The 18,059-nt window shown below is 43.0% G+C and overlaps 1 protein-coding gene across 8 annotated transcripts in view; it reads left to right on the forward strand.

Moving 5' to 3' along the window:
- RREB1 (ras responsive element binding protein 1) overlaps window positions 1–18,059 on the forward strand; it is a 152,187-nt gene that overhangs the window by 32,946 nt on the left and 101,182 nt on the right. The window lies entirely within an intron of this gene.

The following is an 18,059-nucleotide window of genomic DNA, read 5'->3' on the forward strand; positions in this document are numbered from 1 at the left end:
GTTACCCAAGGCCCTTATAGATTTATGTATCTCTTTGGCCTTGTTTTAAAAAGTGCTCTGAACATTGACAGTTTTCTAGCTCATACTTATATTTCTTTATTAACACCAGAAATCCACAAGTGGGTTAAGGCACCCAGCAGTATACACATTTAAAAATCAATATATGATAACATATTGGGAGAAAAGTGACATGAATATGATTGTTTCATGGGAGCAATTAGATGACACTTTGTTTTGTTTTTTAAAGCAACTTGTTCCTAGTTGCTGGAGAAGGTAATCCCCCATAACGAGTATAGTTTACCTTTTTCATGAGTAAGGTAAAACAATTACAAAAATAATGAAAATGTTTTTTCTAACTAGTGGGTAGCTGTATTTGATTTTAAACCTTACTCACTGTGTGTATGGTTTCTAGCCAAAGGTTCACACATTTGAGAGCATTTCACTTTTAGTACTGAACTACTTTTTCATGCACTGAATGAATACAATATGTTAACACTCCTGTAAGGCCCAGAATTGCTTGGCTGCCCCTTGCCCTGCCTGCCTGGTACTGGCTGAAAAGGTACCATTGTTTGTTCTGCAAACACTGGGTGATGTTTGTTTCCAAGGTGACTGGTTCTATTGCTGCCCTTTAAGCAAGGTGGGGGGGGGGGAGGGTGGGGGAGAGAGAAAGTTGGCTTTAAACACCTGAGAGCATCCTGTTCTGAGTACAGCGTGTGTATGTATATGTGTGTAAGTTGAAATTTTATTTTAACTGAGGTAACTGGAGAGAAAGGAATAGTGTAGAAATGGGAGGAAAAGTCAGAGTATCAGTAAGCTAAAATATTAGTAGGTTCTGATATTTAACTCAGTATACTTTGAGAGAATGTAATGGTCCAAAATGTTAAAGATCTGGTTAGACTGAAGTTAACTGTTTACATTTGGAGTTAAGGGGAGAAAAATGTCTTAGATGCTGATTATTGAAATGTTAAATTTATTTTCGCATGAAATAGTTTTCTTCTGCTATAACCTATGTGTGGCTATTCAGATGAATAAATACTTGACAATATAATTTAATTGGTTATTGATCAGGTAGTTGGGCCTTCAAAAAAAAGTATGAGAGAACATGAAATAAAAACAGATTCAAGTTCCATAAAAAAAGAAAATCTGTAAAATCATTCAGATATATTTGTGTCCAAAGTTTTCCAAAAAGATAAAATAGATAATCTTTTCATTGGTGATGTAAAGTATTGACTTAATTTATTTGACTTCAGAAATTCATATTTTATCAGTCAGAACTTTTAGATTCAGACTAGAAAAAAAATTCCTTGTTGGTCCATTCCCCCACCCACTCTTTTTTATTGTACATAGATGCTGTTAACAGAACTTTGGCTTTTTCATTCCTATCAGGTTTAGTACAGTTCATGCGCAGGTTTCAGTAAACATTAACTACTTTTATCAGGGCTTGCAGTGTGCTGAATGGTTAGCAAAGAGAGTGTACTGCAAGAGACAGATGAAAATGAGAGAGTCCAAGGTCACATGGATGTTGAATTTGTTTTAATTATTGAGAATTTAGGGGAAAGACCATCAGGCCTCACACTTTAAATCTCTTTATGTGGGCCTGCCATAGGGCTTCTTTGCCAGCTTTTTTATGTACTGAAGCTAAAACATTTGTTCATGGTGTGAATGGTAAGGCAAGTGACTTTAAAATACGTTTTTTTCTTTCAATTAAAAAAATTATTCAGGACTTCTTTCTAGGATGAAAGATTCTCAAGGCCCTATCAAAGACAACACAACACTTATCATGGTGATTCTGAAGACCCCTTTGAATTTTATAGGGATCCTTTTTTCCCCTTCTCAAAGATTGTTCAGGATTGCCTTCTGATAATGAATTTCCTTTCTGGAGTTAGCCCAGTTACTCGTAAACCAAGTGCTAGGATGAAATCTGAAACACAGATATAGAATAAACGTGTGTTTTGAGATCATGTAACGTTCCTCAACTTTTGCCTGTCATTTTTGAAAACAGGAATATGATTTGTACTTATTTTTAGAGAAAAGGACATGAACGTTTAAGAAATTACTGACAAAAATTATTCTCCTCCTGCCCATCCGGTCCAGTAGATATTGAAGCCGCTGGGCCTCGCTTTTTTACTCCCTAGCTGGACAGCTGGTTCGGGATCTGCCCCATGACTAACGCAGCTGACCCTGAAGTGGGAAGTTGCGAACGTAGAACAAGCGTTGTTCCTTAGGGTGGTGTCCCTAAACTTGAAATTGAACTTGGTTCTGCTTGCGGGTGGGCTTGCACGCGCCAGGCTTCGTGTGGTGGCTGTCGCGCGCTGGCCCTGGAGCGCCAGGGTGGGTGACCCGTGCCCCACCTCAGACGGTCTTTTCACCCTGTTCCGTTTCTGGGCGGGGCGAGGGGAAGACAGCGGGTGCCTTCCCTCAGAGCCGGGCAGCCATTGTGCCTTAGGAACACGGTCTGAGTAGAGTTGTGTTCGCACAGATGAAGGTGCCCAGCGGTCCTCCTAGGGACTCGAGGGTCTGTCCGTGCTCTCCTCGTCCGGGAGCTGCAGGCAGGGAGCGGGAGGTGGACTGCCCGCGTCGGCTTGCGTCAGGGCTCCACTGTCGCCGGGGGGCCCCCATCGGGCCGCCCCAGGGTGCCTGGGGTGGGTGCCGTGTGAGCGGGTAGCGAGGCCATCAGTCAGGGCGGCGGGCGCTGATTGGCTGGCGGGTGGGCGGGGGCCGGGCGGGGCGGGGCTCAGCGTTGGTTCGCGCTGGCGTTCTCCTGTGAGGAGCGCTGCATTTTCAGCGGACCTTGCCGCGCGCTCTCCTCAGCTGCGAAGGGCACGGTCGCTGGGAACACAACCTAATGAACCACCAAAGCTTTTCAGAGATGCCTTTAGCAACTTAGCTCCTTAAAAATGATAAGTTCCTCTCAGGGAAAGATTAGAAGATGAGTGTGTGCTCGGAGTGAATCCGTGCCCCCCCCCACCTCCTGCCTTTCTTCGCCAATTAGAGAGCATTTAGCCTGTGACCACTTAAATTTTCACAAGATTTGCATAGACATGAATATGACCACTCACATTTTGTATTTCTTTCCCCAAATAAGTCTCCATTGAAACATTTGACTTCCCTGATGGCTATTTCCGAATAAAACCATGTAGCTGGGTATTTCATGATGAGTAGCTCCAAAAAAAATTTTTTTTAAGAAAAAAAAAAAAAACCCAGGAATGTAGAAAATGCTCCCCAAAGCCTTTTTTGACGAGGAGGAGGGGTGCAGACACTGCCTTCGGCACAGTGGACCTGAAAGGAGTGGGGTGTGTGCAGGACAGAGCCCGGGAGAACCGTTAGACGGGTGGCCGGGCCGGGAGGCAGGGCCTTTCTGGCTCTTTCTGCAGAGGCCTGGGCAATTGCCTTCTCCTTTCTGAAAAGAGCCGTTTTCTGGGCCGGGCACGGTGTCTGTCTCAGGGCCGGGCGCGGTGGCTCACGCCTGTAATCTCCACTTTGGGAGGCTGAGCTGACGGATCATCTGAGGTCAGGCGTTTGAGAACAGCCTGGGCAACATGGTGAAACCCCGTCTATACTAAAAAAAAGATAATAATAATAATAATAATAATAATAATAATAATACAAAAATTAGCCGGGCGTGGTGGGCGCCTGTAGTCCCAGCTACTCAGGAGATTGAGGCAGGAGAGTTCCTTGAACCCTGGAGGCGTGAGCCTAGATCGCTTCCGCACTTCAGCCTAGGCAACTAGGGTGTAACTCCATCTCCAAGAAAAAAAAAAATGCCATTTTCTGGGAATGGAGGTGGAGGGCCACACAGAGCCCAGCCAGCTCCTCAGGGAGCTGGATCCCATACCCTTCCCAGCCACCCCAAAGCTGGACGCCCTTGTCCTCTCCCGCCTGCCCTCTGTCAGGTCTTCCTCCAGGACGCAGTTGCTCGATGTTCTGTACTGGAAGTACATCACCACTGAGGGCAGCAGGTCGCTGTTTGGGAACCAGCAGGCTGACAGGTGGCTAAAGGTTGCCTGCTGCCAGGTGCTTTGCTGAGTGTGCCCTATCTTACTCTGAGACAGTCCTTGGGGTCAGGCTTGAATCCTCCAGCAGGCCCGCTCCATGAGCTGGGGCCTCTGCAGCCATGTGATGGGGCAGCTTACCAAGCCAGGGCACTGACTTCTGTCCCAAGGCTGGGCAGGGAGGACCGCAGCGCCAGGCACTCTAGGACCCTAAAAGAAATTCAGTGACTTTACATGGCACGGCCTCTCTTCTCTTTGAGACTTACCTCCCTTTTGCTGGACCACTTTTGGTGGTCGCTTTTCTCATAACTGTGATTCTTCATTCTTCATGGGGGGATAACTCTTCCCTTCTGCACATGCCTGGGACCTCACTCCAGGAGGTTCTGGTGGAGCATGAACCATTGGCTGGGGCATGGCCATTGGAAGCTTCCCAGGCGATGCAAATGCACAGCCCTAATAAAGCTTTCAAAACTATACATTCGAAACAGGTCACTTTTACATTCGTGTTGGAAACTTGTCTTGAGATAAATTGATACTTTTGAGCCACTGGGATTTTGGGGGGAAATACAGCTAAAAGGGTTAGGAAATGATCCCTAAGGAAATTCCCCCATCTGATGCTTGCTTGCTGAAAACCTGAGTGTTTTCTATTAAGTGAGGCATTGTGGTTCCTGTGCTAACTCTGGTAGGCCTTCAGCACTGGCAGGTGTAAATGCGGCTCATTAATTTTTTAAGAAGTTGGAGCTCTGACAGTTTTCGGGGATGCTGAGTAGCTGGTACCAGATGTTTCTTTTGTTAAGGGCATGGAGAGGCAGGGTCACAGGTAATCAGGCTATAGCTGTTCACTCCCTTGGTCTGACACTATGGGTTTTGTGGTGCTGAATATTTTCTTAAACCAAGAAGGGTGTGGGGAGGTGCATGTTCTTGTTTCTAGTTGGTCTTTCTCCCAACACTGGCTCTTGCAGTATTATCTTATGTAGAGGTGTTGACTCAATTATCATTAGGCCCAGCTCCTGTTAGAAGAAGAGTAAATGGTGTTCAGGGCCTCTTTATCTAGACCGTTTTGCCACAACTGAAGTGACAGCCTGTGCTTCTAACTGAATTCAGTCCTTTTTTTTTCACTCCCTTACTGTGGAACAACAGCTAAGTCGGCTGCTCATCATTCGGATGCAGACTTTACAGCCTGTGAACAGCCTCTGCTTTTGCAGTTTATGAATGCACCATTTGTTGTTTTGAGCACAACTGTTAGATACAACTGGCCTCCGCAGCCCACTCTGCCGGCGCCCAGTGTGCATCACTGCAGCCTTTTTTTCTTTTTTCTTTTTTTTTGCATAGGCCAAATTTTTGCTTTAAATACCACCATTTTGTCCACACTAGAATTTCTTTGACCCAGCTAATATTTTTTTCAAATGTAAGCTTCAGAAATAAGTGTGCAACACTTGGCTCAAACTGTTGGTCTAGGGATCCTGAATAAGTGCAAGTATTTTACTTTATTAAAGGGAGGGATTGTTTTTGTGGCTTGGTTTTGCACATATTTTTTTATATTCTCAAACATGTGACTTCCAAATTTTCCTTTAAATTTGATTGAAGTTAGAAAGTTTTATTATTTCCTAAGTCATTATATTTTTTTCTTTTTGAGCTTTCTGCACAAATAATTATCTTTAGTTTAGAACTTAAGATAGATCTTAAATGTTCTTATAACAAAAAATAAGTATTTGAGGTGATAGATATGTTAGCTTGATTTAACCGTGTCACAGTGTATACATATATCAAAACCTCACCTGTACACCATACATATACAATTTTGTCAACTATATTATAATGTAAAATTTAATCTTTAAAAAAGAATTTAAGGGAAGCTGTCAAAACCAAATTTTACAATGTGGTAATGAAGAGTATAAGTTAAACTGTTTGATTTCACATTCTTCTGCTCTTGAAACAGGGTCTCATCCAAAGGTGATAGCACTGATGTTAGGATTTTCATTTCTGTTTTGTTTCTCTCACATATACATTCTTTGACTCTGTGTAACTATATAGGTGTTGTGTTCTCTGGTTATATGCATTGACGTTCCTTTTTTCTTTTTACAAGTTATTTCTATTTCTTTGTATTTTAGTTAATAAAGTACATCTTAATCCTTTTCTGCTGTGCTTTACATAGTCAACAACTGGTTCAAATTGTTGGTTCTAACTGCTTGTAGGCCTTGATTCTGCCAAGGAGATAAATTTCTGTTAAGGCAGCAGTAAACATCCTACAGCAACCAACTCTATGAGCCTCGGTATCCTGGAGCTTCCAAAAATGAAACAGTCACTTGTTGAAAATGAAGCAGCTTTCTATAGTTGAATTTCTAAGTAGATATATTTATTTGTTGTCTTTCAGAGAGGTTATGGAGGCCCTGGGTTACATTTGCGTTTTTTATAAAATTGCGACATACAAACATAGTTAAGGGGGAAAGTGTAATCTTTTGTAAGAGTCATGCTTTGTTTTTCATCTCTTTGTGTATAGGGGAAGGTCTGTCTTTTTATGATTAGAAAAGACACCCAGTCTTCCCACCACCTGAAGAACCCTGAAGATCCATGTGAAGACTAAGCAGCCATAAACAAGTTAGGGAGAAACGAGCTTGTGTATTAGTGCTTCCAAGAGCAGCTTTCTCAGCTCTCATCTGTTCTAATTTTCACAGCATGTTTACACGTGTGGTCCCATGTTTTGGTGGTTGGTTTTGATCTGCACCTTTCAACTGAACAAAGTCTCCTTGGACTTTTCTCCTTTTCCCATAGTTTCTTGCTGGCTTGTACCTGTGATTAATATGTGTGTTGCTTAAAATGGCAACTGAAACATCACCAGTAATTTTCACCAGGTAGAAACTGCTTTTCTGTATCAAAACAACCAGTACAGCTTAGCTGATGCTTCTGTTGCTAAGCAGGTACATTTCTGGTCTTCAGGCTGCCCTTCTTAACCCTGTAAATGCCTAACATCAACCAAGAAAGAAGAAAAGAATTTGATGCTTTTTTTTTTACCTAGCGCTTTGTTCAAGTGCATGAAAATTGGACCTAGCCCAGCCTAATCTCGATGTATCTCTTTTAGAGGACCTATTTTGCAGGGTAGGAGGAGAGTTGGGAGATGGAGAGGGCCTGTAGGGTTGGTTGTTTCCAGTGAAATGTCAGCCCCAGTAGCTGTTAGTGGAGGTCTCACTCTAGATGATCAAAATTATGGGTTGATTTCAGTCAGTAATGGGCCCGTCTTTTCTTTGGAGCTTTTCTGTGCCTTTAACTGCCCCTATGCCTGTGGGGAAAAGAAGAGGGAAGAAAGGGGTTGCTGTTTGCATCTATTTGCCAGAAAGGAGTTAACAGAACATACCGCAGAACAGGTTGGACAAGACTGTTAAAGCCAGTGATGAAGCCTTCCCCTCTCCCTCTCCCCCACCCCCCTTTCTCTTTTTCTCTTTCCCTGCCTCCCTACCCCACTTCTCTGTGTCCCTCTCCTTTCTGCTCTGTGCCCCCCTCAACCTTCCCAGGACTTTAATTCATCTTCAGACTAGACTCCCCCCACCAACACACACACACACACACACACACACACACACACACTTCAGTATCTGGCTTTCCTTCTAGGCAGAACATTGATGTGAATAAAGTACTTTGTGGAGCCTGTGTGAGAAGCAGGCAGTGGCTGTGGGCCTCGGCCTTGCCAGCTGTTTCTAGAGCAGTCGATGACCCGCTTGCCGTGCCCTCTTGTCATGTAACATAGGCCCCATTCAGCAGCAGCATTCTTGAGTGTGCATTTATGTCTCTGTGGGACTGTGGGGTAGATGGCCTGAGAGCGGGGAAAGCAGGAGATGGGAGGGGAGGAAGCGAGGTGGGGACGGAGAAGGAAGTGTGTGCACATGCAGACAGCTGGGGAGGGCAGTGAGGTGGAGTCACTAAAACCCAGTGCCAGTAAGTCAGGAGACGTTGCCGCTGGAAGCATCCGCAGTTAGCTCTGACTTATGGGACGTCTTGTGGCCATAAATGTGGAGGAACCATGCTCTTTAAAAGCCAGTTTGGGTCCGATATAAGTTCTGCTTTGTGTTTGTGTCCATTCACTCCGTAAACATACCATATATAGTCATGCTTGAGTTCACTATAACACACATTGCAAGGGAGCCACTAGTAGTGCACACATCCTTTGGCTCTTAGAAGCAGACTCACATAGGCTATTTCTGGTGTGTCGTGGCTTTCTTCTTTCTTTTTTTGGGGGGAGATGGGGGAGGGAGAGAAAGGAGCTCTTTTTCCTTCCATTTTCACACTGTTTGGAATATGTTTCTGATTCTAGTTTGTCTGGCACTCTGAACGCTAAGGAACTGTATTGTCACGGCAGAAGAAACAATTCTCTGTGTGCATCTGTTTTAAAATAAAACCGTGTTTTTCTTAGTATCTTAACAGGCATTTTGTAGTTTATGGTCTCCAGTCTCTTTGGAGCACCTTCTAACTTTGAGAGGGTGAGCTCTATCTGGCCTATAACATGAACTGTGGGTGGCTAGTGGAGAAGGTACCTGGTGTGCTTTTCTGTGTCCTCTCTGGATCCTTCCTGAGCTGTCCACCTCTCTTTACCATGCTTCACCTTCAGACTGCTGGGGCAGAACTCATGTCAGCCGTTTTCTACTTGGCTGAGCTGGGTCTGTGAGGCAGAGAGCAGTCAGTAATAGGAAAGAAATGCAGTTGTTTTTTCTTTGCTCCCTTAGAATACCTACGATACTGCATTTCAGCTTGGAGTGCGCAGCATGAGGCATTTGTGGTTCAGATAAGAGGTCTTCGTTTTTCCTTCTCTTGTTTTCTTTTCCTTCCTTCTCCCCTACTCCCCAAAGGTTTACTGCCTTTCTTTTCAGGCCACGTGTACAGATAACCCTTGAGGAAAAGATGGTTTCTGTGCTGGGATATTTGGATATTATGTAAAGGGACAACATGGGCCCTTTCTTTGCCTTGTTTTCTTTCATTGGCCTCATCAGAGTGAATTATATCTGACTGTGTGACAGTTAATTGTACCATCCTTCCCATGTCCTAAGCTGATAAGCACCTCTCTGTCTGCCTCTATCAAGCTTCTTTGTTTGAGAAGTTCCTAATGCAGTAGAACAAAGTGACGGTTTTCTTATTTACTGAAGTCTCTAAAGCACATTTATAATGCTCTTCATTGTATCTTTCTTGTAACTTCATTCCTTCAACTTATGTAATTGAATTGTTCCATAGTACCGGCAATTGGTAAGTTAAAACTTCCTCAGAAACATCAGTGAGTTCAGGAAAACAAAATAAAACACTTACTCGTTTTTTAAGCTATGTGTATTTATTCTAAACTGTTAATGGCTTGGTAGGTAGTGTTAAGAGTAAGACACTGGGGCCGGGCGTGGTGGCTCATGCCTGTAATCCCAGCACTTTGGGAGGCCGAGGTGGGTGGATCACGAGGTCAGGAGATCAAGACCATCCTGGTCAACATGGTGAAACCCCGTCTCTACTAAAAAATACAAAAAATTAGCTGGGCACAGTGGTGCATGCCTGTAATCCCAGCTACTCAGGAGGCCGAGGCAGGAGAATTGCCTGAACCCAGGAGGTGGAGGTTGCAGTGAGCCGAGATCGCACCATTGCACTCCAACCTGGTTAACAAGAGTGAAACTCCATCTCAAAAAAAAAAAAAGAGTAAGACACTGGACACTGTTGGAGTGCCAGTTACCGTTGTGGAGATAGCAATTGATTAGCTAGCTGACTCAAGTAATAGGTTGCTTATGTAGAGGTCACTTGTTTGGCATGCTTCGGTCCAGAATATTCAACGGATGTGCTTGTGAGTAAAAGCCAGCAGGGTGTAGGTGAGGGGAGAGGTATATAAAATAAAGCTTTCAAAGCCACAGAGGTGTTAGGAAGTCTGGGTACTAACACTCCTACTTTGATTCCTATTGATCCTTTAGGCCTGCACTTTCACACTATTTATTCTTACTGTAGATACGGTCTCGACCACCTTGTCTCTCACATTTTCCAGTCAACACTTCAGAGGCCAGTGTTGGGGGTGGATAAAAGCCATCAGAAGGAGACACATTAACAGCAAGCAGAAAAGATGTGAGGGGATGAGCCAAGAATTCACATGGTATGACGCATAGCAGGTTCCTATTGGGGAAGTTTTGCAGACTGGACTGAGGAGTCCTCTGAGTTACTTCTTACAACTACCTGTGTATCCACAATTATCTCAGTAAAATTTTCAATTGAGAAAAAAGCATGGCCAACAGAACCACATGGTATAGTGGCAAAAGTAAAGTAGGGGAGGATATGTCATTAGTTTCCAAAGGCAGCCTAGTGTAAGTTGTTCATTGTGATGATCCTGAGTCACCCCCACAAAAGGTTGAATTAATCATACATTGATTCACCATGCTATGCCTAAGGAGACAGGGAAGTTTGAAAGATACTTAGAATGATTTACACCCAGGAGTTTTAGATGGAAAATTGATTTCTGCATACTTCCCTTCCCCTTCAGTGATGTGCAGCTGCTTCATGAGTTAACATGACGTGTTAGAATAAACTTTTTGGTATAGTTAGACATATACTAAAATATTGTTTATTTTGCCCAGATTTGTAGACAAAAGTTATTCATTAACAGATTCAGATGATGTCCAAATACCATACCAGGTTGTCTGTAGGTTGTTTGTCTGTATTCCCTTTTTTTTTTTTTGATACAGAGTCTCACTGTGTTGCCCAGGCTGGAATGCAGTGGTGCGATCTCAGCTCACTGCAACCTCCGCCTCCCAGGTTCAAGCAATTCTCCTGTCTCAGCCTCTCGAGTAGCTGGAACTATAGGCATGCGCCATCACGTTCCCCTAATTTTGGTATTTTTAGTAGAGTTAGGGTTTTGCCATATTGATCAGGCTGGTCTTGAACTCCTGACACCTGCCTTGGCCTCCCAAAGTGCTGAGATTACAGGCATGAGCCACCGTTGTGGCCATTTGTCTGTATTTCTAATGTGAATTGTATGAATTTACCACCAAAAGAATATATAAAATATCATGGATTTTTAAAAGCAAATGATATAGAAGATCCCTAGATACCAGAGAAATCATAGACATCCTGGAAAACATAGTCTCTGTAGAAAAGGAATCCTGAACTTAAAGGAAGTCTCAAGTTAAGTTTAAACCATCAGATGGTGAACTGGAAGAAAGGAGGGCCCTCATCTTAACGAAGACTCTAAAAACCATAGAATTTTAGAGCTGGAATGGACTTGTGAGGTCACTTGTTCTGTCTTTATGAGTTTGTCTTCATTTTACTCAGTATTCTTTCACAATTCATGTCTGTGCCCAGAATTGAACAAGTCACCTGGAATAGTGTCCACATGGCTTTTTGGCCATGAAGAATAATCCTAACTTGAAAAATAAAAGATGCTTACTCAGCAGCAATTATTAGGTTTTGGTTGGGTTGTTTTGTTTTGTGACAGACTTTCGCTCTTGTCACCCAGACTGGAGTGGAGTGGCGCAATCTTGGCTCATCCAGGTTCAAGTGATTCTCCTGCCTCAGCCTCCCGAGTAGCTGGGATTACAGGCATGCACCACTACATCCGGCTAATTTTTGTATATTTAATAGAGACAAGGTTTCAACATGTTGGCCAGGCTGGTCTCAAACTCCTGACCTCAGGTGATCCACCCACCTTGGCTTCCCAGAGTTCCAGGATTACAGGCATGGCCCACTGTACCCAACCTGTTTTTTTTTTTTTTTTTTTTTTTTTTAAGGTTATTTGCTAATTTTATTCTTCTCCATAGTTCTGTTTTACAGGTAGAGAACACTCCAGTACTCCACGGTGCTATACCAGACTCTTTCTTGGTCTTGTTAAGTACTAATGGACATTTTCATGGAAATCCCAGGGTTGAAAATTCCTAAGAGTTGCTAATACCTGCTAATGGTTCTCAAGTGGTTTGATATTATCTACATAAGTCCAGAGCATTACTGGACCCGGGTTTTAATAATCAGACTCATAGATAGATAAATTTGAAACATTATCATATTAGCTTATAATAGTTTTTTAATAGATAAATTTGAAACATTGTCATATTAGCTTTTAATTTCTTTTAAGTCTTCTGTGCACTTAGATTTGCTGTAACACATAGTTAACGTATATAAGGTTGGTAGAAATTTTTTGTTCCTGATTCAAATAGGGTTTTCACGTGTTTTGGGTTTTTTCTCCATAAGAGAAATTGTTCCCTTTGAAATTTGGTCTTGCACATATCCATGGCAACTATACCTCCTGATTGCTATGCCAAAGGTGGAAAGTATTCTTTTGTAGTGTAGACATTGGTTGCGCTGTCAGGTAAGGGAAATGCAACTAATTTCTGTTTCTGGAATTGCACACCAGAAATAGGAATTAGTTGTCTGACTGTTAGATGTTCAGGGCAGATGGAAAAGAAAAACCAGGACTTCCCAAGAAGCAGGTCTGTGTGCTGACTCTTTGGGGTTGGAGACAGCACAGAGGGGCTTGCAGGATTGATGTGGCCAAGGGTGGAAAAGCTTGTCTTCAGTGCCTTGTGATAACCCACGGAAGTGACCTGCAGCCTGTTGAGATGGCAACTCCACTTGAGATGGCAACTCCATTTGAGATGATGTGCTTGTAACATCCGCCTGGTAGGCGGAGCCTCAAGGACAAATGTTGGGAGATTGGGATGGTGGAATAAGGAGTTGCAGGGAAGGAAGCATCCAGCTGTGGATTTGAACAGCTGCCGGCTGCCGAGAGATCAGCCTCCATGAATCATAGACACAGAGAACTCATCTGTGCAGCTGGAGGCTGAACATGGAGAGGGAAGGAAGGGAGCTGCTTTCAGTTAATACTCTGATGCTTCCAGAGCACTTTAAAGACATTGGGTGGTTCATTGTTTTACAAGATTTGCCCTCTTCACATAATCCTATCTTTTATTTAATATAAATGCTATTAGTCTGCTTTAAACGCTGACTAAAATTGCTTTTACTAGACATCATATTATTTATAAGGGGTGAGTTGAAACCCAAAGAGAAGGATTTGATCAATTGATTTAAGGTTGTTGGAGGATTGAAATGTTACTTGATTGCTGGTCTTATCCAGGATTTCAAGATTTCAAGGAAAAGTGGACAATGCCTGCTTTTATCTGAGGGATTTCAGCAGTCATATGATCTACAAACCAGCCCCCAGGAGCAGCAAGCCCTGACAACCTTTGTGCTATGGAGTCCACACAGAGGAAGGACTTCAAGGTGGGCGGGATGTGCTGGCTTGCAAGTCATTTAGCTGAGAACTGGCTTTGGTCATGGCCTTAACATCTACATAGAAGTTGCACATTGCAGGCACATGACACTTGAATGGCCTGAGATTTAGATGCAGGTTGGTAGAACTTAAAGGGGAGGTAACATTAGTGAGGTCAATGGGCAGCAGCCCCACTGCTGAGCACACCCAGCAGTTCCTTGCAGGGCCCGGGAAGGTGGCCTTGCCAGGTTGGGGCTGGGAGTGGAGATCATCTTGTTAAGTTCTCACAAATCAATTACTGACACGGAGACAATGTATAAAAGTCTGAAACCACAAAGCTGTTTGGACATTTTGGCTATATAAAGCATACCATTTATAAGCTCCCAGGAATTATAGTTTGAGTGTCTCTTGTGATGAACAGGATTGTGGATGAAATAAACCAAGCAAGTGAGATCACAAAAACGATGTGAAATCACTTTTATATGCTTTCGTTGTCAAAACGTTGGATATTCTTATTACATTTCTCTTGCTGACACATATATAAGGACACTGATTTGAGGGTGCATTATGAGTGTTAGACAATCACCTTGCTAAATAATAGGGAGTTCTGGGGCTTTATGAGAGAGTGATAGTAAGATGTGATCCTGAGTTTGTTAGCTCTGTATATAAGTCCACTTGGCATCTAGTTGCACGTTATTCCTGTTATTTCTAGTATCCTAAGGGAAACTCCCCCACTATTAGCTCCTTATTTAAGTAAATAAGCCTGCTTTAGTGTATACATGAAGACTTTGTTGGTCTCCCCAATTTCTTATAAGTGGTATATTATGTGGTTTTAAAAAACAGACCTTTGGCCGGGCGCAGTGGCTCATGCCTATAATCCCAACACTTTGGGAGGCTGAGGCAGGCGGATCACGAGGTCAGGAGTTCGAGACCAGCCTGGCAAATATGGTGAAACCCTGTCTCTACTGAAAATACAAAAAAATTAGCCAGGTGTGTTGGCGCATGCCTGTAATCCCAGCTACTTGGGAGGCTAAGGCAGGAAAATGGCTTGTACCCGGGAGGCAGAGATTGCAGTAAGCCAAGATCACACCATTGAAGCCTGGGCGACAGAGTTAGACTCCATCTCAAAAAAAAAAAAAAAAAAAAAAGACCCTCACTCATGTTAGATCTTCAGGTTTTCATTATTGTTAAGTGACTTTTTTTAATGTCTCCTGAAAGACAAAAAAGGAGAAAATAATCCACTCACCAAAAAACGCAACAGTTGCTGAATAACTATGAAAAATATTAGAGAAATTCAGCTTTTAGTATTGGGGCTTTTTTATTCTCAATTTTGATTTTACAAGCTGAGCTATAAATGTGACCAAATGCATCACATGAGTGTTTACCTTTTTTTTCTTTCCTTTTTGGCCACATGCAAGTATCTAAAGAGATGGAATGTGACACACCCAAAGAATGAGGCACTCAAGTGGCCTATGAACTTGAGAAGGCCAGGAGCAGCAGGGTCCCTTCATCTCAGTGCTTAGCTTTGCCAGTGCTAAGTGGGAAGCAGAAGTCAATGAGCTCCTTAGCAAGTGAGTTTTTTAAATGCATGTATACAAAGGAGTTGTTCTGCTCTCTGTAGAAACTGCTAGGGAGAATTCTAGCAGGAAATTCTGTCACCTTTGAGATTAGTTGTCAGTCCCACTAAAAGTCCTCAAACATAGCCCTGCAGAGAAGTGCTGCTTTGCTCTTGTAGACCTATGTGATTCTCATATACTTCTTAGTTCCTTCTTCCCAATTCTTGAGGTGTTCTGGATTATAATGTGTTTTGGCGCGCGCGTTTATGCATGTGTGTGAGAAGGGGGTATTAATCTTTGTGAGAGGATCTTTTTAACGTTTCATTCCACATAGTGTGGTAAGTAGTATACTGTTGACAGCTCATCACCTACATGTTAAATTGCAAAATGTTCCTAGGTTAGTAGAACTATGTTTTTTTTTTTTAAATTAGTTTTGTGGTTTAATTCTGATGCTCTTAAAGAAATCACTTTCTCCTATTTTGGCAAAACAGGTTATCAATTCACACATGATTACATAAATAAAATTGAAAAGCTTTACTCTTCCTCCTTCCTACTGAATTAGAGTCAAGGGATTCCAGTAGCAGTGCTTGCGCGCGCGTGCACACACACACACATACTTCTGCTTTGTTTCACGGGGCTCTTGATGCCAGTGTATTTACTTTTCACATTTTTAATACATTTTAGCAGACTGAGCTTTCTAAATTATTAGCAACTAGTGCTTAATCATGTTGCAGTGAATAATTTTTATATTTAGTGAGAAACAGACCCAAAATAGGACGTTAAAAACCAATTATTAGCAACTAGTGCTTAATCATGTTGCAGTGAATAATTTTTATATTTAGTGAGAAACAGACCCAAAATAGGACGTTAAAAACCATCTATTTTGGTGAATAGAAGTGAATGAGAGTAGGGTAGAAATTCTGGCTGATTTTATGAAATACCTCAGATCTGTTTGATATAAGACTGATGATGTGGGCATCCTTTTTATACTGAAGTCAGGTTAAGTGAAGCTGTGTTGAAGTATCAGACAAACCCTGAAATCCCAGTGGCTCAACCCATAAAATGCCAACTTGTTTTTGTAGAATTCTCTGCAGGTCTGGCAGCTCTCTAGTATAGCTCCCTTCCAAGTGGTAACCCAGGGATCCAGGCTGCTCTTGTTTTACAGCTACTCTGTTGTTACACATGCTTGCAGGTTGCCACCGGAAGGAAAGAGCTAGTAGGTTACATATCGACTTTGAAAGGCTGCAGCTTAGAAGAGATGGCTGGCACTTGTGCTCACAGCTCATTGGCCACGACTAGTCATGTGACCTGCCTGACCACAGAGGTGTAGGGTTGCCAGAAAATATCAAGAATACATGGATCTTCTTTGAGCAGTAGACATCTTTGCTTTACTTTCCTTTTCCATTTCATCTCTATAAGGTTCCCTATACACATAAACTAGATGAAGCTGAGGCCTGAAGCCTAGAACATAATGATCTAACCACCATAGAGCAGCGGTTCTCAAAGTGTGGTCCCCAGACATCACTTGGGAACTTGTTAGAAACAGATTCCTAGGCCCCAACTTTGCTGAATCAGAAATGTGGAGGTGGGGTCCAGAAATCTGTTATAATAAGCTCTCCAGGTGCGTGGTAAAGTTTGAAAATGACTGCCCGATGGGAGTACAATGTTTGTAGCACCTGCTGAACTCATGACGGGATGTGATAGGTACTTGTTAGTGTGAATGTACAGTGAATATAGGGACTGATAGGCACTTGCTAGTGTGAACATATAGTGTGTGTGCTCAGGTGTGAGCATGTATATGATAATAAAAAGCACTGAGAGGTGGTATCATGTGTCCTGGACAGGTTTTAGCACTTTATAGATTTGACTAATCTATTTCTCTCAACAATTGTATGTATTTAGTATTATCATTGTATTCATCTCACAGATGAGGAAATTGCAAAACTGAGAGGTTCCCTATCTATCTAAGGGTCAGGCCACTTACCACTGCTGGCAAGTGGTAGAGGCAGGATTTGAACCTAAGCGATGTGGCTCCAGAGCCTGCTCCTTAACCACTGTGCAGTTCCACTTGCTCATCTTTGGGTGGTAACCCACTAGGCCTTAAGGTAGTCTTTTCACTTTTTTTCTTGAATGGAGACAGTCTATCAGAGTTTGTAGGAAGCGTGGTATGCTGGTGACAGTTCACATTCCAAGTTAAGCCCCCTTACCAGGGACTTCATTCATTGTTGGTTTAAGCATGTGGGAGCTAGTGACGGTGTTGGCCAATCTTACGGGGGTATGGCTAGGCAGCAGCTGGCCAATCATTTAAAACTGAACAATAAATAGAATGGGGTTGTTAAGGGTGAAACAAAGGGGCCTAGTGGGAAGTGGTTTCTCAGATGGAGATAGTTCAGTCGCACTAAAAGAACATTTTCTTCAGTTAACCTGTGTGTAATTTTCAGGCTATGAGAAGAGGCCCTATTCTTATCACCTTCTCTTGTGATTCTTCTTTGGTCTTTTATTTTCCCATCACCCATCTGCCTGTCCTGAGATGCTCATCTGAGGCCTGATTCCATCAGGTGGTCTGAAGACGGTTTCTATGAAGCCTTTATGAGCTAGAATTCAGTTTTTTGTTTGAGACAGAGCCTTGCTCTGTTGCCCAGGCTGGAGAGCAGTGGTTGCTCACTGCAACGTCTGCCTCCCGGGTTTAAGTGATTCTCCTGCCTTACTCAGCCTCCTGAGTGGCTGGGATTACAGGCATGTGCCACCACACCCAACTAATTTTCATATTTTTGGTAGAGACAGGGTTTCACCATGTTGACCAAGCTAGTCTCAAACTCCTGACCTCAGGTGATTCACCTGCCTCAGCCTCCCAAAGTGCTGGGATTACAGGCGTGAGCCACCGAACCGGCCAGGATTTGAGTTGTTTTTGTTGTTGTTGTTGTTGTTGTTGTTGAGACAGAGTCTCACTGTGTTGCCAAGCTGGAGTACAGTGGGGCTGTCTCGGCTCACTGCAATCTTTGCCTCCTGGGTTCAAGCGATTCTCCTGGTTTAGCCTCCCAAGTAGGTGGGACTACAGGAACGCATCACCATGCCCAGCTAATTTTTGTATTTTTAGTAGAGACGGGTTTCGCCATGTTAGCCAGGATGGTCTTGATCTTCTGACCTCATGATCCACCCACTTAAGGCTTCCAACAAAGTGCTGGGTAACGGGCGTGACGCACCCAGCCCAGGACTTTAGTTTTAATAGAGAAAATGTGTTTTCCTTTCCAAGGAATTTGATAAAATAGTCCCCCACCCCCACCCCTTGCACTTGGGAAATCCAGA

Source organism: Aotus nancymaae, unplaced genomic scaffold (genome assembly GCF_030222135.1).
Source record: "Aotus nancymaae isolate 86718 unplaced genomic scaffold, 86718_ANA_hifiasm-v0.15.2.pri h1tg000051l, whole genome shotgun sequence".
Taxonomy (NCBI): Eukaryota; Metazoa; Chordata; class Mammalia; order Primates; family Aotidae; genus Aotus; species Aotus nancymaae.